This window comes from Rutidosis leptorrhynchoides, chromosome 3, assembly GCF_046630445.1.
Source record: "Rutidosis leptorrhynchoides isolate AG116_Rl617_1_P2 chromosome 3, CSIRO_AGI_Rlap_v1, whole genome shotgun sequence".
Lineage (NCBI taxonomy): Eukaryota > Viridiplantae > Streptophyta > Magnoliopsida > Asterales > Asteraceae > Rutidosis > Rutidosis leptorrhynchoides.
In genome coordinates, this window is record NC_092335.1 from 67,972,245 (window position 1) to 67,999,850 (window position 27,606).

A 27,606-nucleotide genomic window follows, 5' to 3' on the forward strand; every position below is an offset into this window, starting at 1 on the left:
AAAGAACAGACTGCTGAAGAGGCCAATGTGAAGCAAGTCAAAAGAAAGTGGGAGGAAAATGGTGATAAGAATCACCAATACAACAACAACAGCAATTACAACAATAATCGCAACAATTATCCCAACAATCGCAACATCAATCGCAACTACAACAAACGGCCCAACAACAACAACAACAACAACAACAGCAACTACAACAATCATCCCAACAACAATAATAACCGCAACAACAACAACAATCAGAAGCAACTATGCCAAAGGTGTGAAAAGAATCACTCGGGGTTCTGCACCAAATTTTGCAACAAGTGTAAAAGAAATGGTCATAGCGCGGCGAAGTGTGAGGTCTACGGACCAGGGGTTAATAGAACGAAAGGAACAAATGGTGTCGGAACGAGTAATGGCGGAGCAAGTAGTGTCGGAGCAAGTTATGCCAATGTAGTTTGTTATAAATGTGGAAAACCAGGCCACATTATTAGAAATTGCCCGAACCAGGAGAACACGAATGGACAAGGCCGTGGAAGAGTTTTCAATATTAATGCGGTAGAGGCACAGGAAGACCCGGAGCTTGTTACGGGTACGTTTCTTATTGACAATAAATCTGCTTACGTTTTATTTGATTCGGGTGCGGATAGAAGCTATATGAGTAGAGATTTTTGTGCTAAATTAAGTTGTCCATTGACGCCTTTGGATAGTAAATTTTTACTCGAATTAGCAAATGGTAAATTAATTTCAGCAGATAATATATGTCGGAATCGAGAAATTAAACTGGTTAGCGAAACATTTAAGATTGATTTGATACCAGTAGAGTTAGGGAGTTTTGATGTGATAATCGGTATGGACTGGTTGAAAGAAGTGAAAGCGGAGATCGTTTGTTACAAAAATGCAATTCGCATTATACGAGAAAAAGGAAAACCCTTAATGGTGTACGGAGAAAAGGGCAACACGAAGCTACATCTTATTAGTAATTTGAAGGCACAAAAACTAATAAGAAAAGGTTGCTATGCTGTTCTAGCACACGTCGAGAAAGTACAAACTGAAGAAAAGAGCATCAATGATGTTCCCATTGCAAAAGAATTTCCCGATGTATTTCCGAAAGAATTACCGGGATTACCCCCACATCGATCCGTTGAATTTCAAATAGATCTTGTACCAGGAGCTGCACCAATAGCTCGTGCTCCTTACAGACTCGCACCCAGCGAGATGAAAGAACTGCAAAGCCAATTACAAGAACTTTTAGAGCGTGGTTTCATTCGACCAAGCACATCACCGTGGGGAGCTCCTGTTTTGTTTGTCAAGAAGAAAGATGGTACATTCAGGTTGTGTATCGACTACCGAGAGTTGAACAAACTTACCATCAAGAACCGCTACCCACTACCGAGAATCGACGACTTATTTGATCAACTACAAGGCTCGTCTGTTTATTCAAAGATTGACTTACGTTCCGGGTATCATCAAATGCGGGTGAAAGAAGATGATATTCCAAAGACTGCTTTCAGAACACGTTACGGTCATTACGAGTTTATGGTCATGCCGTTTGGTTTAACTAATGCACCAGCTGTGTTCATGGACCTTATGAACCGAGTGTGTGGACCATACCTTGACAAGTTTGTCATTGTTTTCATTGATGACATACTTATTTACTCAAAGAATGACCAAGAACACGGTGAACATTTGAGAAAGGTGTTAGAAGTATTGAGGAAGGAAGAATTGTACGCTAAGTTTTCAAAGTGTGCATTTTGGTTGGAAGAAGTTCAATTCCTCGGTCACATAGTGAACAAAGAAGGTATTAAGGTGGATCCGGCAAAGATAGAAACTGTTGAAAAGTGGGAAACCCCGAAAACTCCGAAACACATACGCCAGTTTTTAGGACTAGCTGGTTACTACAGAAGGTTCATCCAAGACTTTTCCAGAATAGCAAAACCCTTGACTGCATTAACGCATAAAGGGAAGAAATTTGAATGGAATGATGAACAAGAGAAAGCGTTTCAGTTATTGAAGAAAAAGCTAACTACGGCACCTATATTGTCATTGCCTGAAGGGAATGATGATTTTGTGATTTATTGTGACGCATCAAAGCAAGGTCTCGGTTGTGTATTAATGCAACGAACGAAGGTGATTGCTTATGCGTCTAGACAATTGAAGATTCACGAACAAAATTATACGACGCATGATTTGGAATTAGGCGCGGTTGTTTTTGCATTAAAGACTTGGAGGCACTACTTATATGGGGTCAAAAGTATTATATATACCGACCACAAAAGTCTTCAACACATATTTAATCAGAAACAACTGAATATGAGGCAGCGTAGGTGGATTGAATTATTGAATGATTACGATTTTGAGATTCGTTACCACCCGGGGAAGGCAAATGTGGTAGCCGATGCCTTGAGCAGGAAGGATAGAGAACCCATTCGAGTAAAATCTATGAATATAATGATTCATAATAACATTACTACTCAAATAAAGGAGGCGCAACAAGGAGTTTTAAAAGAGGGAAATTTAAAGGATGAAATACCCAAAGGATCGGAGAAGCATCTTAATATTCGGGAAGACGGAACCCGGTATAGGGCTGAAAGGATTTGGGTACCAAAATTTAGAGATATGAGAGAAATGGTACTTAGAGAAGCTCATAAAACCAGATACTCAATACATCCTGGAACGGGGAAGATGTACAAGGATCTCAAGAAACATTTTTGGTGGCCGGGTATGAAAGCCGATGTTGCTAAATACGTAGGAGAATGTTTGACGTGTTCTAAGGTCAAAGCTGAGCATCAGAAACCATCAGGTCTACTTCAACAACCCGAAATCCCGGAATGGAAATGGGAAAACATTACCATGGATTTCATCACTAAATTGCCAAGGACTGCAAGTGGTTTTGATACTATTTGGGTAATAGTTGATCGTCTCACCAAATCAGCACACTTCCTACCAATAAGAGAAGATGACAAGATGGAGAAGTTAGCACGACTGTATTTGAAGGAAGTCGTCTCCAGACATGGAATACCAATCTCTATTATCTCTGATAGGGATGGCAGATTTATTTCAAGATTCTGGCAGACATTACAGCAAGCATTAGGAACTCGTCTAGACATGAGTACTGCCTATCATCCACAAACTGATGGGCAGAGCGAAAGGACGATACAAACGCTTGAAGACATGCTACGAGCATGTGTTATTGATTTCGGAAACAGTTGGGATCGACATCTACCGTTAGCAGAATTTTCCTACAACAACAGCTACCATTCAAGCATTGAGATGGCACCGTTTGAAGCACTTTATGGTAGAAAGTGCAGGTCTCCGATTTGTTGGAGTGAGGTGGGGGATAGACAGATTACGGGTCCGGAGATTATACAAGAAACTACCGAGAAGATCATCCAAATTCAACAACGGTTGAAAACCGCCCAAAGTCGACAAAAGAGCTACGCTGACATTAAAAGAAAAGATATAGAATTTGAAATTGGAGAGATGGTCATGCTTAAAGTTTCACCTTGGAAAGGCGTTGTTCGATTTGGTAAACGAGGGAAATTAAATCCAAGGTATATTGGACCATTCAAGATTATTGATCGTGTCGGACCAGTAGCTTACCGACTTGAGTTACCTCAACAACTCGCGGCTGTACATAACACTTTCCACGTCTCGAATTTGAAGAAATGTTTTGCTAAAGAAGATCTCACTATTCCGTTAGATGAAATCCAAATCAACGAAAAACTCCAATTCATCGAAGAACCCGTCGAAATAATGGATCGTGAGGTTAAAAGACTTAAGCAAAACAAGATACCAATTGTTAAGGTTCGATGGAATGCTCGTAGAGGACCCGAGTTCACCTGGGAGCGTGAAGATCAGATGAAGAAGAAATACCCGCATCTATTTCCAGAAGATTCGTCAACACCTTCAACAGCTTAAAATTTCGGGACGAAATTTATTTAACGGGTAGGTACTGTAGTGACCCGAACTTTTCCATGTTTATATATATTAATTGAGATTGATGTTTACATGATTAAATGTTTCCAACATGTTAAGCAATCAAACTTGTTAAGACTTGATTAATTGAAATAGGTTTCATATAGACAATTGACCACCCAAGTTGACCGGTGATTCACGAACGTTAAAACTTGTAAAAAAACTATATGATGACATATATATGGTTAATATATAGTTAACATGATATTATGATAAGTAAACATATCATTAATTATATTAACAATGAACTACATATGTAAAAACAATACTACTAACTTAATGATTTTGAAACGAGACATATATGTAACGTTTATCGTTGTAACGACATTTAATGTATATATATCATATTAAGAGATATTCGTACATCATAATATCATGATAATATAATAATTTAAAATCTCTTTTGATATTATAAACATTGGGTTAACAACATTTAACAAGATCGTTAACCTAAAGGTTTCAAAACAACACTTACATGTAACGACTAACGATGACTTAACGACTCAGTTAAAATGTATATACATGTAGTGTTTTAATATGTATTTATACACTTTTGAAAGACTTCAATACACTTATCAAAATACTTCTACTTAACAAAAATGCTTACAATTACATTCTCGTTCAGTTTCATCAACAATTCTACTTGTATGCACCCGTATTCGTACTCGTACAATACACAGCTTTTAGATGTATGTACTATTGGTATATACACTCCAATGATCAGCTCTTAGCAGCCCATGTGAGTCACCTAACACATGTGGGAACCATCATTTGGCAACTAGCATGAAATATCTCATAAGATTACAAAAATATGAGTAATCATTCATGACTTATTTACATGAAAACAAAATTACATATCCTTTATATCTAATCCATACACCAACGACCAAAAACACCTACAAACACTTTCATTCTTCAATTTTCTTCATCTAATTGAACTCTCTCAAGTTCTATCTTCAAGTTCTAAGTGTTCTTCATAAATTCCAAAAGTTCTAGTTTCATAAAATCAAGAATACTTTCAAGTTTGCTAGCTCACTTCCAATCTTGTAAGGTGATCATCCAACCTCAAGAAATCTTTGTTTCTTACAGTAGGTTATCATTCTAATACAAGGTAATAATCATATTCAAACTTTGGTTCAATTTCTATAACTATAACAATCTTATTTCAAGTGATGATCTTACTTGAACTTGTTTTCGTGTCATGATTTTGCTTCAAGAACTTTGAGCCATCCAAGGATCCATTGAAGCTAGGTCCATTTTTCTCTTTTCCAGTAGGTTCATCCAAGGAACTTAAGGTAGTAATGATGTTCATAACATCATTCGATTCATACATATAAAGCTATCTTATTCGAAGGTTTAAACTTGTAATCACTAGAACATAGTTTAGTTAATTCTAAACTTGTTCGCAAACAAAAGTTAATCCTTCTAACTTGACTTTTAAAATCAACTAAACACATGTTCTATATCTATATGATATGCTAACTTAATGATTTAAAACCTGGAAACACGAAAAACACCGTAAAACCGGATTTACGCCGTCGTAGTAACACCGCGGGCTGTTTTGGGTTAGTTAATTAAAAACTATGATAAACTTTGATTTAAAAGTTGTTATTCTGAGAAAATGATTTTTATTATGAACATGAAACTATATCCAAAAATTATGGTTAAACTCAAAGTGGAAGTATGTTTTCTAAAATGGTCATCTAGACGTCGTTCTTTCGACTGAAATGACTACCTTTACAAAAACGACTTGTAACTTATTTTTCCGACTAGAAACCTATACTTTTTTTGTTTAGATTCATAAAATAGAGTTCAATATGAAACCATAGCAATTTGATTCACTCAAAACGGATTTAAAATGAAGAAGTTATGGGTAAAACAAGATTGGATAATTTTTCTCATTTTAGCTACGTGAAAATTGGTAACAAATCTATTCCAACCATAACTTAATCAACTTGTATTATATATTATGTAATCTTGAGATACCATAGACACGTATACAATGTTTCGACCTATCATGTCGACACATCTATATATATTTCGGAACAACCATAGACACTCTATATGTGAATGTTGGAGTTAGCTATACAGGGTTGAGGTTGATTCCAAAATATATATAGTTTGAGTTGTGATCAATACTGAGATACGTATACACTGGGTCGTGGATTGATTCAAGATAACATTTATCGATTTATTTCTGTACATCTAACTGTGGACAACTAGTTGTAGGTTACTAACGAGGACAGCTGACTTAATAAACTTAAAACATCAAAATATATTAAAAGTGTTGTAAATATATTTTGAACATACTTTGATATATATGTATATATTGTTATAGGTTCGTGAATCAACCAGTGGCCAAGTCTTACTTCCCGACGAAGTAAAAATCTGTGAAAGTGAGTTATAGTCCCACTTTTAAAATCTAATATTTTTGGGATGAGAATACATGCAGGTTTTATAAATGATTTACAAAATAGACACAAGTACGTGAAACTACATTCTATGGTTGAATTATCGAAATCGAATATGCCCCTTTTTATTAAGTCTGGTAATCTAAGAATTAGGGAACAGACACCCTAATTGACGCGAATCCTAAAGATAGATCTATTGGGCCTAACAAACCCCATCCAAAGTACCGGATGCTTTAGTACTTCGAAATTTATATCATATCCGAAGGGTGTCCCGGAATGATGGGGATATTCTTATATATGCATCTTGTTATTGTCGGTTACCAGATGTTCACCATATGAATGATTTTTATCTCTATGTATGGGATGTGTATTGAAATATGAAATCTTGTGGTCTATTGTTACGATTTGATATATATAGGTTAAACCTATAACTCACCAACATTTTTGTTGACGTTTTAAGCATGTTTATTCTCAGGTGATTATTAAGAGCTTCCGCTGTCGCATACTTAAATAAGGACAAGATTTGGAGTCCATGCTTGTATGATATTGTGTAAAAACTGCATTCAAGAAACTTATTTTGTTGTAACATATTTGTATTGTAAACCATTATGTAATGGTCGTGTGTGAACAGGATATTTTAGATTATCATTATTTGATAATCTACGTAAAGCTTTTTAAACCTTTATTGATGAAATAAAGGTTATGGTTTGTTTAAAAATGAATGCAGTCTTTGAAAAACGTCTCATATAGAGGTCAAAACCTCGCAACGAAATCAATTAATATGGAACGTTTTTAATCAATAAGAACGGGACATTTCAGAACCCATCCCCAATTCATCCAGAATAGATGATGGCTAATTGGTTGATCCATTCCGGTTACACTATCTTCGGAGTTCAGGTGAATATCCATATCGGAATAGCTGTCAGAGTTTAAGGAATTTGAACTAGATACGGGATCCATCTTGTATAATTAGGGAGATGATTTTTGATATGAATTAGATTATAGAATTTAGTTTGGTATTCTTCAATACATAATTTACATATGTATATATAATACCAAATTCCATAAATCACGGAGAAATTTTCGGAAGATATCAGGAAAAGTTTACAGTAACAGATACGTTAAGATATGAATTTTTGTCTATACACTATTTATGCAATAAATGCAGGAAAACGTGTCTAGACTTAAGAATGATAAGCATGTAATTTTCGACAAGAAATGGTAAGCAAAACTTTTAACATGCAGACACGGTCGAAGTCCAGACTTACTAATGCATCTTAACAACTATCAGTTAGACACATTCATGCAAGACCTGGTTCTCTAGGACCAACGCTCTGATACCAACTGTGACGATCGCTCCAAATTCATATGGACGAACACGTCATTCATTTATTTCATTGCGAGGTATTTGACCTCTATATGATACGTTTTGTAAACATTGCATTCTTTTGAAAAGGCACACCATAAATGAATATTTAAATCAAAGGTTTTCGACATCTGATGATTTTTACATATAGACAATCACTGTAAATAATAGTTTATAATAGTACTTCCGTTGACAATGCAGTCAAAATAATATACATTGTGATGATTTGGTGAATGCAACGTTTCCTTGAAAAATATGCCATGTAAGACTCCATGCACATAGCTTGTCTAACATATAAGCAAACAGCGGAAGACTTCTAGGGAACCTGAGAATAAACATGCTAACAAGTGTCAACACAACGGTTGGTGAGTTCATAGTTTTAATGTTTTGCATAATCTGTACATAAAAGTGGATCACAAGATTTCAGTTGTTCCATCCAGAAACGTTTATCAAAATATTCTACGAAATTGAGCACCCTGGTAACTAAACTTAACGTATATATAATTTGTACCCTTTGTATAATCATCTTAAAAATACACGCAAACCAACGTGTAAGCTTCTCAAATAGCATACGTCTGTTAAAAGGCTAGTGCTCTAGCTCGGACGGGGATGTCAAGCCCTATGGATCCATATACTGTTATTCGCGCCCACCAGTCCATATCCTATGTACTGGCAGCTACTAGTTACCAAAGCTAAGGGATTTTCGGTTCAAACTCAGTGTAGAATTAAGTATGTACTTGTATCCATTGCGTTTAAAATAAATTGCATGTATTCTCAGCCCAAAAATATATATTGCAAAAGCAATTAAAAAGGGAGCAAATGATACTCACGCATATAAATCTAGTATTTTTAGTATTTATAAACAGTCGCATGTATTCTCAGCCCAAAAATATATTGAGTAAAAGGGATCATATGAAACTCACTTTAGCAGCATATAAAGTCGTTCACCAAAATGTGACCGAAACTCGGATTACCAAATAACCGTAGATCTCAACCTAGAGAACATATGTTGGTCAATAAATGTTTATCAAGCTAGGTCAGGTCATAGTGTATCACAATCCTAATGCTCGAGATCGACATACAAAAGTTATCCAAAGTCATTTCAAAAAGTCAATTTTAGACAGTTGTTTAACAAAACGAGATGTACCTTATATAAGGATTCATTTACTCGGTTGGTAATATTCAAAAATCCAATTTATCAATCTTACAAACAAGTTGTTTAAATATTAATTGCAGATTCAAAAGCAATTCCAATTAACGTCAATCATAATTCAGTTGATCATATCTTTTAATCCGTTCATCGAAACTATTCGATATCTAAATCAAAAGTCATTGATTTTTCGCCAACTTTCCAAAAACATGCATATCATATACCTTTTACCAGTAATATATGTATTTAATTAGTGATTCATCATAAACTGTTTAACGACGATATTTAGCATACAAGCATATATAAATATATATACTCGAGCATTAGACATGGATACACAATTAATATATAAAAGATAAAATATGAGTGCTTACGTATCAATATTGAGATTCAATATTGTAGGAAAGCACGTAGACGCAACGGAGATGTTAAACACTAAGTTTGATTTACAAATATACCCCTGAACATTACCCATAACCTCCTTGGCAATAACCCATAATTTCCTTAGCTCTATCCCGCTTGAAAACCATTTTGAAAGTGACACGCTCATAACCTCGTCATAGTATTTTATGTATATTACTAATTAATAATTAATAATACTAATAATTAATAAGATTAATAATAATATTAATCTTAATAATAATAATAATAATAATAATAATAATAATAATAATAATAATAATAATAATAATAATAATAATAATAATAATAATAATTAAATAAAATAAATACGGAGTAATATATGATATGTGTGTGTAAATGAAACAGAACTCGACTGCAATTTATAGATGTGGCCTGCCCAAACACCTCATGCGATCGCATGAGTATGTGTGGGGGATCTCATGCGATCGCATGAGCCCCATTGCCAGCTCACAATCCCTTTTGTTTGATACCTGTCGACATATTTTATATAATTTATATAATTTATTTTAATTAATTATATATTATATTATATTCTCGTGTATAGATGACTTGTAATTTCTATTCCGATAAGTCGTACGTCGTCACTCTACTTATGTCCCAGTTCCGTTTTTTGAATGTCCCTTCATACGCTGAGAAAACTTGTACATTAGATTTTGGGACACGTACCTTAGTCAAAATATAGCCTTAAATTATCCCTAAATTATATCACTCGAAATATAACTTATACATTTGAGTGTTTTGGTCATTTACTTCTATAAATAATCGTCTCGCTATTTGTTTAAATACATTTTAAAATAGTGTTTACTGTAGCAAAGTTACTGTAGCAAAGTTTTTTTTACTGAGAAAATAGTGATTTTCGAAAACACTGTAGCTTTTCGGGTACTGTAGCAATTCGAAAATACTGTAGCAAATTAGTATTTTACTGGTTCATCTTAAACGTTTTAGTTAACTTATCTAAATATCAATCAGATAATCAAACCAATAAGGTTAATGCACAGTATCATTTTCATAACACTTTGTTACGTTTTCAAGTTATAGCATATGTATCTATTTACATATAATCGAGAACAATCGAAGGGTAATTGAATAGTTCAAAATTTTGAGATTCAACTTCATAGACTTTACTTATCGTGTCGGAAACGTTAAAGATTAAGTTTAATTTGGTCAGAAATTTCCGGGTCATCACAATATACTCCCTCCGTTCCATAATAAGTGTCCTATTTTGATTTTTTAAAGTCTTTTCTTCTCAACTTTGACCTTGAATATCTTTATTTGTGCTATATAATGGTTGATGAAACTAAAACCAATAAAAGTACTAAAACTGCAATTTATTCATGTAATTTTTATCAAATGTTATATAATACAAATAAATATGTTTAAGTCCAAAGTTGTTAAATAATGACTTTGAAAAGTCAAAATAGAACACTTATTACAGGACGGACCGACGGAGAGAGTAACAAACTGACAAAATGACCCAAACAAGAGAAACAACAACATTCTCGCAACAAAAAAACCTAAACAAACTAACCCAGCGAACTAAGTGTCATAACCCGTCCTTAACTTTAAGAACGCGTTAGATAACGTATGATTTCATTGCGAGGTATTGACCTCTATATGAGACATTTTTAAAAGAAAAACTGCATATATTATACATTACAAACCACAACCATTATTTTTGTTACAAGCTTAAGACAATAAAAAGAAGATTAACGTTTAGCGATAATCTTCGACTTACAAACTTTACAAATGATGACAACAACACGGTTTTTAGCATATTTTACAATACAACATCTCGGATATGCAGTTTTATTTTTGACACAAACATGCGTACGCAAGATCCTGGTTAGATCCAACATGATGCAGTGGAAGCTTTAGAAATCACCTGAGAATAGACATGTTTTAAAAAGGTCAACATAAAGTTGGTGAGATATAGGTTTAATGCCGGCAGCAATATATATATAGACCACAAGATTTCGTATATAAACAGTTTAATAAAAGTATTCTAAGTGGTTGGGCACTTGGTAACCATACTTAACATTTTCACGTCGCATATTCCCTTTAATATGAAATCTTACTACACCGTACCAAGTGTAGTCACAAAACGAAGTACTGTGCAACCGTTGAATACTGGTCGTCCAGTCCGGTTAGGGTTGTCAGGCCCGATAGATCTATCAACAGGATTCGCGTTTACAATACCGCTGTAAATATTAGTTACCAAGCTACAGGGAAGTATGCCAGTGGTACAACTCAACGTAGAATATATTTTTCAGTTACTTGTGTCCATATCGTAAAACATAAAATACATGTATTCTCATCCCGAAATATTTAGAGTTTAAAAGTGGGACTATATACTCACTCTTGTCTTGATGATATATATAATTTGACTCGGTCTTCCGGTTGATATCACGAACCTATCCATATATAATATATCAATATGTTTTCATTTTAAAACAAACGTTATATATATATACTTGTTATACTTTTAATACTTAGAATAATTCCTTAGTCCGTAGTTAGCATTTCTTTGTTAGTAACTCAATTTTAATGGTTCATTTTTAGATGTTTAATATACCCGCAATGAAATAAATAAAACCCCCAACGAAATCAATAAAACCCCATCGTATATGTGTTGGTCGAGATTAATCTTGACCCATGGTACCGGTGTTGTCAAATGACGTGTTGCGTACATTCATGGGATCTTATGATTAATCTTCTCGTGTTGCTTACGGGTGATCCTGAACCATATAAAATTGAATTATAAGTACATATATATAAAATATCATGTTATCTTAGAAATATGTGATTTATATCATTTTTTTCCAATTGATCCCGTAGTTGAAATGATCTAGGATAACCAATTTTGTTTCGGTCATAGTTTCTTCGTTACAAATCCGTTTTCGTTGATTCAAATTGCCATCTTCTTGGATCGAGTTCTTCTTTAAGACTATGAACTGTAAATACCTTGGTTTGTATTCAAAATCATACGGCATAAGTGAAACATTAGTGAAACATATGAAGTTAAACATTTTTGTTACAACAAAATCATTTAATGACCATTTTTCTAAAAATACTTATACTTTGAAAAACCAAGTTTTACCTTGTTAAATTAGCATATACATAAGTTATATTACAGGTCTTGAAGTATTTTAAAAGTCAAGTTAGAAGGATCTATTTAGTTTGCAAACAAGTTTGAAAACATTCAAACTATGTTCTTGTTGTTAAACTTTTGTACCACAAAATAAGATAGCTATATATATATGAATCGAATAAGGTTATGAACATAGATTCTACCTCAAGTTCCTTGGATGAAGTTGCTGTAAAAGAGAAGTAAGAAGCTAGAATCAAAAGGGTACTAGAGGTGGATGAAAGATTGGAAGTAAGTTGGTGTTCTTGGAGGGTTTTCTTGAAGTGTTTTTGTAAGAGTTTTCTTATGGTGTTTTAGTATGGTTTTTATGGCTAGATCTTCTTGGTAAGTTGCTGAAGTGTTATGGAGTTTAGAGTTCTTGAAAGAGTGTGTGTTTTTGCTAAGATAATTGAAGTGAAAGTGAATCAAAAATGGGAAATGAATGGAAGTATTTAAGGTGGTGATGGTGGCGTTTTTGATGGTGTACAAGGACAAAAGTTTTAGTTGTTTTCTTGTATAATTAGTCAAGTAATCATCCAAAAGTAATTACCTAGCTCTAAGGACATGAATAATGGCTGGTTAGGTGGTGATTTTGATGTGTATTTACTATTAGTAAATACGTATAGGAGCTAGGTATGATACGAGTACAAATACTCTAGGTATACGTATAGAAATTTTGTGAAAAATGAAATGAGGATTCAAATATAGCTATCTTTTGTGAATACACTTATATGGTTTTATGTATTTAAGTCTTTAAAAGTGATTAAATACATTACTTATACAATATATGTATAACATTATAAGTCTTAAGTATTTATGTCAAATAACGTTACGTATAGTTATCGTTTTGAAAACTTAAGTTAGTAGTTTCAAAATACACATATAACTTGTTGTTATTAATACAAAATGAGATATTAAAACATTTATTAATCATGTTAAATATGTATATATACATTTATATACACAAACGTATAATTATCATATATTGTATAGTTCGTGATATCATCGGTCAAACTAGACGGTCAAACGTTGTGTAAAACTCTTTTCGGAAATATAAGTCTCGACAATTTGGATTGCTTATCATGTTGGCAAGGTTTAATTTATGTAAATATTAATCTTATAAGTATAGTATGATCGAAAAAGTGCGGGTCGTTACATTACCTCCCCGTTAAATAAATTTCGTCCCGAAATTTTAAAATTGTACCTATTTTGCGTTATCGAGAAACAAGTGTGGATACTTTCGTTTCATCTGATCCTCGTGTTCCCAAGTAAACTCGGGACCTCTTCTAGCATTCCAACGAACCTTAACAATCGGTATATTACTCTGTTTGAGCTGTTTAACTTCACGGTCCATGATTTCGATTGGTTCTTCGACGAATTGTAGTTTCTCGTCGACATGGATTTCTTCAAGAGGAATGGTGAGGTCTTCCTTTGCAAGACACTTCTTAAGGTTCGAGACGTGAAAGGTATTATGTACTCCGGCGAGTTGTTGCGGTAACTCGAGTCGATAAGCTACCGGTCCAATGCGTTCGATGATCTTAAACGGGCCTACGTACCTTGGGTTCAGTTTACCCCTTTTTCCAAAACGTATCACACCTTTCCAAGGTGACACCTTTAGCATAACCATGTCCCCGACCTGAAACTCTAATGATTTCCTTCGGACATCGGCGTAGCTCTTTTGGCGACTGCGGGCTGTTTTCAATCTCTCCTTGATTTGCACTATCTTCTCAGTCGTTTCATGTATGATCTCGGGACCAGTTAATTGTCGATCTCCTACTTCATTCCAACAGATAGGAGATCTACACTTCCTTCCATACAATGCTTCGAATGGTGCAGCTCCAATGCTCGCATGATAACTATTATTATACGAGAATTCTGCTAACGGTAGATACTTATCCCATCCGTTTCCAAAATCGATCACACATGCCCTGAGCATATCTTCAAGAGTCTGAATTGTTCTTTCACTCTGCCCATCGGTCTGCGGATGATATGCGGTACTCATATCCAAACGAGTTCCTAGTGCCTCCTGTAGTGATTGCCAAAACTTTGAGGTAAATCTACTATCACGATCGGATATAATGGAAATAGGTATTCCATGCCTTGAAACAACTTCCTTTATATACAATCGTAATAGTTTCTCCATTCTATCTGTTTCCTTTATAGGCAAGAAATGTGCAGATTTGGTAAGACGATCAACAATTACCCAAATGGTGTCGTATCCCCAGGCAGTCTTTGGTAACTTCGTGATGAAATCCATGGTAATACCGTCCCATTTCCATTCTGGAATTTCTGGTTGTTGAAGTAACCCTGACGGCTTCTGGTGTTCTGCTTTGACCTTAGAACAAGTTAAACATTCCCCAACATATGTTGCAACGTCGGTCTTTAAGTTAGGCCACCAATAACGTATCTTAAGATCTTGATACATCTTTCCAACTCCAGGATGTATCGAGTATCTTGTCTTATGTGCCTCGTTCAATATCAACTTCCTTAATCCACCCAACTTCGGTACCCAAATACGATTTGCAAAATATCTAATTCCGTCTTCCCGTATAACGAGTTGCTTCTCATACTTCTTCATTATTTCATTCTTTATGTTTTCTTTATTGAGTGCTTCTTGTTGAACTTCTTTGATTTGTGAGTTGAGATTCATGCGAATTTTTATATTCATTGCTCGAACTCGAATTGGTTCTCGTTCCTTTCTGCTTAAAGCATCGGCCACCACGTTCGCCTTTCCGGGATGATAACGAATTTCACAATCATAGTCGTTTATTAACTCGACCCACCTACGTTGCCTCATGTTCAATTGTTTCTGATCAAAAATATGTTGAAGGCTTTTATGATCAGTAAACACAGTGAATTTAACCCCATACAAGTAGTGTCTCCACATCTTCAATGCAAACACGACTGCTCCCAATTCTAGATCATGCGTCGTATAATTTCGCTCATGAATCTTCAATTGTCGGGATGCAAATGCAATAATTTTCTTCCGTTGCATAAGAACACAACCAAAACCTTGTCGCGAAGCGTCACAATATATTTCAAAATCATCGTTCCCTTCTGGTAACGATAATATAGGCGCCGTAGTTAACTTCTTCTTCAGTATTTGAAATGCGTTCTCCTGCTCCGAGGTCCATTCATATTTCTTCCCTTTTTGCGTTAATGCTGTCAACGGCTTAGCTATTCGGGAAAAATCTTGAATAAACCTTCTATAATAACCGGCTAAACCCAAAAATTGGCGTATCTGCGTTGGTGTCTTAGGAGTCTCCCATTTTTCAATAGCTTCAGTTTTTGCTGGATCAACCTGAATTCCTTCGCTATTAACAACGTGACCAAGAAATTGCACTTCTTTCAACCAGAAAGCACACTTAGAAAATTTAGCATAAAGTTGTTCTTTTCTCAACAATTCTAATATCAACCTTAAATGCTCTTCATGCTCTTGCTCACTCTTGGAATAGATAAGAATATCATCAATGAAAACGATAACAAACTTATCCAAATACGGACTACAAACTCGATTCATGAGGTCCATGAATACAGCTGGCGCATTCGTCAATCCAAACGGCATAACCAAAAATTCGTAATGACCATAACGTGTCCGAAAAGCAGTTTTCGGAATGTCCTCTTCTTTGACGCGAAGTTGATGATAACCCGATCTTAGATCGATTTTCGAATAAACACATGATCCTTGCAATTGATCAAATAAGTCATCAATTCTCGGTAGTGGATACCGATTCTTGATAGTTAACTTATTTAATTCACGATAATCTATACACATCCTAAAAGATCCATCTTTCTTCTTAACAAACAAAATTGGAGCTCCCCACGGTGAAGTACTTGGTCGTATAAATCCACGATCCAGTAATTCTTTTAACTGACTTTGAAGTTCTTTTAACTCGGACGGTGCAAGTCTATATGGAGCACGAGCCACTGGTGCAGCTCCTGGTACTAAATCTATTTGAAATTCTACCGATCTAAATGGAGGTAATCCCGGCAATTCTTCCGGAAAAACTTCAGGAAAATCTCTTGCCACAGGCACGTCGTTGATACACTTTTCTTTCTTTTCGACCTTATTAACATGTGCTAAAATAGCGTAACATCCCTTTTCTAAACACTTCTTGGCTTTCAAACAGCTAATGAGTTTTAGTTTTGAATTACCCTTCTCTCCATAAATCATCACCGGTATTTTATCCTTACCAGGAATACGAATTGCCTTCTTAGCACAAACAACTTCCGCTCCTATTTTGGACATCCAGTCCATGCCGACTATTACATCAAAACCTCCTAATTCTACGGGTATTAAGTCGATTTTAAACGTTTCTCCGGCTAGATTTATTTCACAATCACGACAAATTTTATCGGCTTTAATTAGTTTACCATTAGCTAACTCAATCAAGTACTTAGCATCTAGAGGTAATGATGAACAATTCAATTTAGTGTAAAAATTTCTACACACGTAACTTCTATCGGCGCCAGTATCAAATAAAATAGATGCTGATAAGTTATTAATGGTAAACGTACCCGTAACAAGTTCCGGGTCTTCACGTGCCTCTCTAGCATTAATAACAAACGCTCTTCCACGTGCAGGTTCGCCATTCTGATTCGGGCACTGGCTCTTATAGTGACCTTGTTTTCCACACCCAAAACAAGTAATGTTAGCCAAAGCAGTTCTATTTGCGTTGGTGGCAGGAGTCTTGTTACCATTTGCATTTGTAACGAGAGCCTTACAATCTTCAGCAAGATGTCCCTGTCGATTGCATTTGGTGCACAACACACTACAGTAACCAAAGTGATGTTTGTGACAACGGTTGCATAAAGGACTTTGTCCTTTGTAACCAAAGCCTGAACCGCTACCCGCACCTTTCGGGGTTTCTGATTTCTTAAAAGATTGCTGTTGGTAACCTCGATCATAATTTCCGTTCCACTTCCTTTTGTTACTCGATACCTTCACCTCAGTAGTGAATGCTTTCTTATCCAGAATGACCTGATCCATTAACTCGTTCGCCATGGTTATAGCTTCATGAATTGTCTTAGGTTTCGACGCCGTAACGTTTGCCTTGACCTTTTTGGGCAAACCACCTTTGTACATTTCAATCTTCCGTGCTTCGGTTGGAACCAATTCAGGACATAGTAAAACCAATTCCATGAATCGCTGATTGTAGTTGGTGATTTCAGTACCAACCACCTTCAAACTTCGTAACTCATCTTCTAACTTAATAACCTCATTCCTTGGACAATACTCGGTGATTATCATTGCTTTGAATTCTTCCCATGGAGTATCATAAGCTACATCTCCTCCTACCGCCTTCACATAATTCTTCCACCATGTGAGTGCACTATCTTGTAAAGTGCACGATGCAAACTTGGTCATGTCTTTTTCATCACAACCACTGATTTTGAACACCGTCTCCATCTTTTCTATCCATCGGGTTAAACCGATCGGTCCTTCCGTTCCACTGAATGATGAAGGTTTGCAAGCTTGGAAAGTCTTGTAAGTACATCCTACACGAGGATTTGGGTTAACTGCAGCAGCTCTTGCAGCCTCAACCCATAACATTCTGTCGTTCACTCGCTGGTTGATGAGTTCCTCGAGTTCTTGTTCCGTCATTCGATTCAATCGCGCCATTTCCTAATGAAAGAAAATAATTATTCACATGGAATATTATAGATGTAGTGTGTATTTATAGTACATTTATAGCTTGTTAATAATATGAACCAGGTATTATTATAAAAGCCTTTTCTTCTTATTAGCGTTTTATAATTATATCTAGGGTAGTACCTACCCGTTAATGTTCATACTTAATAGCTTAGTACAGAACCAATTACTACAATCTAAATAATACTTAACCATGGAGAATTATTGCATTTCATACTTCGCTATTTTACATATGCTTATCTTACATCGAACATTAAACAAACCACACTAATAATATTATACAAAACATTATTTGATTCCATGGCTTAATACGGCAGTGCATCGTTCGGTCTATTTTCTAGGGCGTTTAGTTCCAATGAATGGCCTAACGCTTATCCTAGCTGTCTGCCTACGTTTTGGCTGAGGAGCCGAAGAACTAGATGCGGGGATAGCACTAATAGGAATAGCGGGAATAGGGGTGGTAGTGTTGAGTGGAATTGGTGCCACGTCATTCTCACTAAGTTCGGGATTTGAATTTTCTAATTCATTCGCTTTTCGTTTCTTTCCTTGATCGAATTTTTCTTTCGTAATTTCTAGTATTTCTTCCTCGGGTTCACTTTCTTCTTCGGGTTCACTTTCCTCTTCGGGTTCACTTTCCTCCTCGGGTTCACTTTCCGATTTTTCTATAGTTGGTTCATCCGGAAATTGTGAGTCTTCCCCAAAAATACCACTTTCGTCATCGGATATGTTAATGACTGAAACACAATCTGAAGGTTCTGATTCGGAGTCGCTGAATGTGATAATAAGTTTCGAGCCCGACATCTATCACATAACAACTAACCCATTAGTACTTACATAATATTTACCTATAAATTTTTAACCAACAGTGATAAGCAATGGTTTTTAAAATCAGACCCGGTCAAAGTCCAGACTTTACTAATGTATCCTAACGACTTCTCGGTTAGACACACTAATGCAAACCTGGTTCGCTAAGACCAACGCTCTGATACCACATGTCATAACCCGTCCTTAACTTTAAGAACGCGTTAGATAACGTATGATTTCATTGCGAGGTATTGACCTCTATATGAGACATTTTTAAAAGAAAAACTGCATATATTATACATTACAAACCACAACCATTATTTTTGTTACAAGCTTAAGACAATAAAAAGAAGATTAACGTTTAGCGATAATCTTCGACTTACAAACTTTACAAATGATGACAACAACACGGTTTTTAGCATATTTTACAATACAACATCTCGGATATGCAGTTTTATTTTTGACACAAACATGCGTACGCAAGATCCTGGTTAGATCCAACATGATGCAGCGGAAGCTTTAGAAATCACCTGAGAATAGACATGTTTTAAAAAGGTCAACATAAAGTTGGTGAGATATAGGTTTAATGCCGGCAGCAATATATATATAGACCACAAGATTTCGTATATAAACAGTTTAATAAAAGTATTCTAAGTGGTTGGGCACTTGGTAACCATACTTAACATTTTCACGTCGCATATTCCCTTTAATATGAAATCTTACTACACCGTACCAAGTGTAGTCACAAAACGAAGTACTGTGCAACCGTTGAATACTGGTCGTCCAGTCCGGTTAGGGTTGTCAGGCCCGATAGATCTATCAACAGGATTCGCGTTTACAATACCGCTGTAAATATTAGTTACCAAGCTACAGGGAAGTATGCCAGTGGTACAACTCAACGTAGAATATATTTTTCAGTTACTTGTGTCCATATCGTAAAACATAAAATACATGTATTCTCATCCCGAAATATTTAGAGTTTAAAAGTGGGACTATATACTCACTCTTGTCTTGATGATATATATAATTTGACTCGGTCTTCCGGTTGATATCACGAACCTATCCATATATAATATATCAATATGTTTTCATTTTAAAATAAACGTTATATATATATATACTTGTTATACTTTTAATACTTAGAATAATTCCTTAGTCCGTAGTTAGCATTTCTTTGTTAGTAACTCAATTTTAATGGTTCATTTTTAGATGTTTAATATACCCGCAATGAAATAAATAAAACCCCCAACGAAATCAATAAAACCGCATCGTATATGTGTTGGTCGAGATTAATCTTGACCCATGGTACCGGTGTTGTCAAATGACGTGTTGCGTACATTCATGGGATCTTATGATTAATCTTCTCGTGTTGCTTACGGGTGATCCTGAACCATATAAAATTGAATTATAAGTACATATATATAAAATATCATGTTATCTTAGAAATATGTGATTTATATCATTTTTTTCCAATTGATCCCGTAGTTGAAATGATCTAGGATAACCAATTTTGTTTCGGTCATAGTTTCTTCGTTACAAATCCGTTTTCGTTGATTCAAATTGCCATCTTCTTGGATCGAGTTCTTCTTTAAGACTATGAACTGTAAATACCTTGGTTTGTATTCAAAATCATACGGCATAAGTGAAACATTAGTGAAACATATGAAGTTAAACATTTTTGTTACAACAAAATCATTTAATGACCATTTTTCTAAAAATACTTATACTTTGAAAAACCAAGTTTTACCTTGTTAAATTAGCATATACATAAGTTATATTACAGGTCTTGAAGTATTTTAAAAGTCAAGTTAGAAGGATCTATTTAGTTTGCAAACAAGTTTGAAAACATTCAAACTATGTTCTTGTTGTTAAACTTTTGTACCACAAAATAAGATAGCTATATATATATGAATCGAATAAGGTTATGAACATAGATTCTACCTCAAGTTCCTTGGATGAAGTTGCTGTAAAAGAGAAGTAAGAAGCTAGAATCAAAAGGGTACTAGAGGTGGATGAAAGATTGGAAGTAAGTTGGTGTTCTTGGAGGGTTTTCTTGAAGTGTTTTTGTAAGAGTTTTCTTATGGTGTTTTAGTATGGTTTTTATGGCTAGATCTTCTTGGTAAGTTGCTGAAGTGTTATGGAGTTTAGAGTTCTTGAAAGAGTGTGTGTTTTTGCTAAGATAATTGAAGTGAAAGTGAATCAAAAATGGGAAATGATGGAAGTATTTAAGGTGGTGATGGTGGCGTTTTTGATGGTGTACAAGGACAAAAGTTTTAGTTGTTTTCTTGTATAATTAGTCAAGTAATCATCCAAAAGTAATTACCTAGCTCTAAGGACATGAATAATGGCTGGTTAGGTGGTGATTTTGATGTGTATTTACTATTAGTAAATACGTATAGGAGCTAGGTATGATACGAGTACAAATACTCTAGGTATACGTATAGAAATTTTGTGAAAAATGAAATGAGGATTCAAATATAGCTATCTTTTGTGAATACACTTATATGGTTTTATGTATTTAAGTCTTTAAAAGTGATTAAATACATTACTTATACAATATATGTATAACATTATAAGTCTTAAGTATTTATGTCAAATAACGTTACGTATAGTTATCGTTTTGAAAACTTAAGTTAGTAGTTTCAAAATACACATATAACTTGTTGTTATTAATACAAAATGAGATATTAAAACATTTATTAATCATGTTAAATATGTATATATACATTTATATACACAAACGTATAATTATCATATATTGTATAGTTCGTGATATCATCGGTCAAACTAGACGGTCAAACGTTGTGTAAAACTCTTTTCGGAAATATAAGTCTCGACAATTTGGATTGCTTATCATGTTGGCAAGGTTTAATTTATGTAAATATTAATCTTATAAGTATAGTATGATCGAAAAAGTGCGGGTCGTTACACTAAGTGACAACGAGCCTCATCAAAAGACTCTTACAAAAACAAAACCAAACTAAGTGGAACGAGCACTATACTAACCTAACAATGTATCACCAAATAAATTGTTACCTAACAAAAGAGAAAAACACTCTCATGAAACAAACTAAAACATCAACAATCTTTAGGTGCACTAAGTTGTTACCAATCATCTTTACGTGTACTAAGTTGTTACTAACAATCTTTATATTTTATGATTGTCATTAGTAAAATCTATCTATATATAAGAAAAATATATCTATCTATATATTAATTTATTGATTTATTTATTGATTTATAACATTCTAATAGAAAATCTATCTATATATAAGATTACATAAGTTTATCATTGATAGTAAATTCATTAATCTGTGACTTAGAAATGATTAATCTCTAAATTATTAAAGATTACATAATCTTTGCGGAGTATTTCGCTAATGTAATCGATACTTCATTATTTATTCTTATTGATATTCCTCGGTGAAGGATGTTGGTGCTCGTGGAACTCTTGTGAACTTTGCAAGGCACAGATGATGTTTTCTGGATAGTTTCGAGTACATCGAAAATGAAAATGTAAAATCAATTATGTAATTGAATAATACACTTGGTTTATTAAGAAATGGAATTCATTGAGTTGAAATAGAGATTGTAGTTAACGAAGGTTAAGTTGTTATCGAAGGATGTATATCATAGCATATTAATAATATGAATTTAACCGAGTAATATTTACCCTTTTTCAAATCATACATAATAGCTTAGTGGGAAAAGATTTATGATGGTTTTAAAATTTATATATATAAGATATACATATAAATTCTTTAGAGGAATTGAGTTAATACTTCATAACTCATTGATACTATATACTCATTGTTGACTCGTAATGATGTCCACGGTGCTTTCTTGAACTGACGGAGCTTGTGATGTAGCAGATGCTGCTGGTGCTGACGATGCAGACGGTACTGTTGATGTTATGATATAACAAGTCTAGCTTGTAAATCATACACCATTCCGATCAGGGGTTCTACTCTATCTGATTTATGATTAAGGCTAAAATAGATAATCTCTAAACTTTAGAAATTACATAATCGCCGTAGAATGTTTCTCCGATGAAGTTATGAATCAATACTTCATCGTTTATTGTTGTTGGTACTCCTTGGTATCTATGGTGCGTATGATGTTGATATCCGAGGTACAGATTGTGATGTTGAGGCGTGTGATGGGGATGTTATTGTTGGTGGTGGTAATGGTACTGTTGGTGTTGATGATGGTGGTACCAGTTATGCTGCTGGTGCTGCTGCTGGTGTTCGTAACCCTTGCACCATATTCTCCAAAGCCACTACCCGAGCATGAAGCTCGTTGACTTCTTCTACTACCCCCGGATAATTGGCAGTTCAGACAAGCGGATGAATAAGATTTACAATATTGGATATTACGTAATCGTTGCGAGCTGTTCTGGAAATGAGGGTGAAAATGGTGTTACGAACGGGTTCGCCGGTAAGTGCTTCAGGTTCTTCGCCAAGAGGTGAATGTGGTGGATGGAAGGGATCACCTTCTTCTTGTCTCCAATGATTAAGTAGATTACGAACCCATCCCCAATTCATCCAGAATAGATGATGGATAATTGGTTGATCCATTCCGGTTACACTGTCTTCGGAATTCAGGTGAATATCCATATCGGAATAGCTGTCAGAGTTTAAGGAATTTGAACTTGATACGGGATCCATCTTGTATAATTAGGGAGATGATTTTTGATATGAATTAGATTATAGAATTTAGTTTGGTATTCTTCAATACATAATTTACATATGTATATATAATACCAAATTCCATAAATCACTGAGAAATTTTTGGAAGATGTCAGGAAAAGTTTACAGTAACAGATACGCTAAGATATGAATTTTGTCTATACACTATTCATGCAATCAATGCAGTAAAACGTGTCTAGACTAGGAATGATAAGTAGGTAATTTCCGACAAAAAATGATAAGCAAAACTTTTGACATGCAGACACGGTCGAAGTCCAGACTTACTAATGCATCCTAACAACTATCAGTTAGACATACTCATGCAAGACCTGGTTCACTAGGACCAACGCTCTGATACCAACTGTGATGATCGCTCCAAATCCATATGGACGAACACGTCATTCATCGATTTCATTGCGAGGTATTTGCCCTCTATATGATACGTTTTGTAAACATTGCATTCTTTTAAAAAGGCACACCATAAATGAATATTTAAATCAAAGGTTTTTGACATCTGATGATTTCTACATATAGACAATCACCGTAAATAATAGTTTACAATAATACTTCCGTTGACAATGCAGTCAAAATAAGATACATGGTGATGATTTGGTGAATGCAACGTTTCCTTGAAAAATATGTCATGTAAGACTCCATGCACATAGCTTGTCTAACACATAAGCAAACAGCGAAAGACTTCTAGGAAACCTGAGAATAAACATGATAACAAGTGTCAACACAAAGGTTGGTGAGTTCATAGTTTTATAGTTTCATATAATCTGTATATAAAGGTGGATCACAAGATTTCAGTTGTTTCGTCCAGAAACATTTATCAAAATATTCTACAAGATTGAGCACCCTGGTAACTAAACTTAACGTATATATAATTTATACCCTTTGTATAATCATCTTAATAATACACGCAAACCAACGTGTACGCTTCTCAAATAGCATACGTCCGTTAAAAGGCTAGTGCTCTAGCTCGGACGGGGATATCAAGCCCTATGGATCCATATACCACTACTCGCGCCCACCAGTTCTTATAACCGGCAGTTACTAGTTACCAAAGCTAAGGGATTTTCGGTTCAAACTCAGTGTAGAATTAAGTATGTACTTGTATCCATTGCGTTTAAAATAAATTGCATGTATTCTCAGCCCAAAATATTTAAAGCATTTAAAAAGGGATCTATAAACTCACCTTAGCAGCACATAAAGTTGTTCGTCGTAATGTGACCGAAACTCGAAATACCAAATAATCGTATATCTCAACCTAGAGAACATATGTTGGTCAATAAATGTCTATCAAGCTAGGTCAGGTCATAGTGTATCACAATCCTAATGCTCGATATCGACATACAAAAGTTATCCAATGTTGTTTCAAAAAGTCAATTTTGACAATAGTTCAACAAAACGAGACATACCTTATATAAAGAGTTATTTACTCGGTTGGTAATATTCAAAAATCCATTTTATCAATCTCGTAAACAAGTTGTTTAAATCTTAATTGTAGATTCAAAAGCAATTTTGTAATGACCCTGAATTTTCCGACCAAATTATACTTATGAGATTAATATTTACATAAATTAAACCATACCAACATGATAAGCAATCCAAATTGTTGAGACTTGTGTTTTTGAAAAGAGTTTTACACAACGTTTGACCATCCAATATGACCGATGATATCACGAACTATATAACATACGATAATTATATGTTTGTGTATATATATGTATTTATATATATTTAACATGATCTAAGGATGGTTTAACATCTCATTGTGTACTAATGACAATGAGTTATAAGTATATTTTGAAACTACTAACTTAAGTTTTCAAAACGATAACTATACGTAACATTCTTTGATATATATACTTATAATATATAATGCTTATACACGTATCGTATATATAAAGTATTTAATCACTTTTTAAGGACTTAAATACATAAAACAATATAAGTATATTCACAAAAGATAGCTATATTTAAATTCTCGTTCCGTTTCCTCAAGATTTCTATACGTATATCTAGGGTATATGTACCATTACCATACCCAGTTCTATACGTATTTACTATTAGTATATACATATCAAATCAACATCCTAATCAACATTATTACTGCCCTAGATATGAGGTAACTAGGATTTGTCAAGTAGTATGAATTATTAGTAAGAAAACAAAATTAGGAATCCTTTTCTTTCTTTATAAACTAAAAACGTTTTTATAAATGAACACCATTTCTTCACTCCATTTTCTCATACCTACACCCTCATTTCTCTCTCAAAATACTCCTAACTTCATACTTGATCATCTCCAAGCATTTTCCCCATCATTTAGCTTCAATTACAAGCCTTAAACACCATAAGAAAACTCTTTCAAGAACATATCAAAATAACCACCCATTTGAAGAAGTTTACTTCCAACCTTTTGATCTAACTCCACCACTCTTTGATTCCAAGATTATTTCTTATCTTTTGCAGTAACTTTGTCCAAGTAACTTGAGGTAGTAACCTTGTTCATAATCTTATTCAATTCATATTCATATAGCTATCTTATTTTGTGGTATAAAATTTTAACAACAAGAACATAGTTTGAATGATTTCAAACTTGTTCGCAAACTCAATAGATCCTTCTAACTTGACTTTTAAAACACTTCAAGACCTGTAATATATCATAATGATATGCTAACCTAACAAGATATAACTTGGTTTTACAAAGAACATCTTAAAAACTGAATCTACGTCGTCGGAGTGCAACCGGGGGCTGTTTTGGGTTGGATAATTAAAAAGCATCTTGAACTTTGAATTGGAAGTTCTTGTTCTGGAAAAATGATATTTCTTATGAATATGTTAACACATAAAAATTTCATGGTTTAACTCAAAGTGTAAGTATTTTTAGAAAAATGATCATTAAATGTCGTTTTTATGATGGAAAATGATCACTTTCATAAGTTTCACCAAAGTTTGACCTATAACCTATGATTTTGAATACAAACTAAGGTATTTTCTATTCATATTCTTAAAATTTGACTCGATCCAAAGAAGTGGCAAGTTGAACCAACAAAAACGGAGTTGTAATGAAGAAACTACGACTAAAACAAGATTGGGTATCCGAAGCTAGTTTAGCTACGAACATATTTGGATAAAAAGTAAATTAATCATATCTTTTCTAATTAATATGATATTTTATATATAATTACTTATGATTTGATTTTATATATTTCAGGACCACCCGTAAACAACACGAGAAGATTAATCATAAGACCTCATGATTGTACGCAACACGTCATTTGACAACACGGTACTTTATGTAGGCAACACGTCATTTGACAACATGGTACCATGGGTCGAGATTAATTCTGATCAATACGAATACGATGGGGTCTTTATTTATTTTATTTAAGCAACTAATTGTGGACCACTAACATCGGACTGCTAACTATGGACTAAGAAAATATTAAAAGTATTAATAGTATATATATATATATATGTAACGATTACTTAAAAAAGAAAATATGTTGATATATTATATATATGGTTAGGTTCGTGATATCTATCAGAGACCAAGTCGAATTAAATACCTTCAAGGCAAAAGTGAGTTTCATTTGCTCCCTTTTATATATATTTTTGGGACTGAGAATACATGCGCTGTTTTTATAAATGTTTTACGAAATAGGCACAAGTACTAAAACTAATTCTACGTGGGTTTAAACCAGAAATATACCCTTAGCTTGGTAACATTAAACTACATGTCTATGTACGGTAGGCGCGAATCCTAAAGATAGATCTATTGGGCCTGACAAACCCCATCCTGACTATGGGACGCTTTAGTACTTCGAGGTTATTTTAAACACACCTGATCTGGTGTACTTCAGAGGGTAAAACATGAACGTTAATGCTTGTTACCGGGGTGCCTACAACTTATAGAATACTTTTATACACTTGCGAGTGTACATATATTTATAAACGGAAATCTTGTAGTCTATTAATATATTGAAATGATTGTTATGATAAACCTATGAACTCACCAA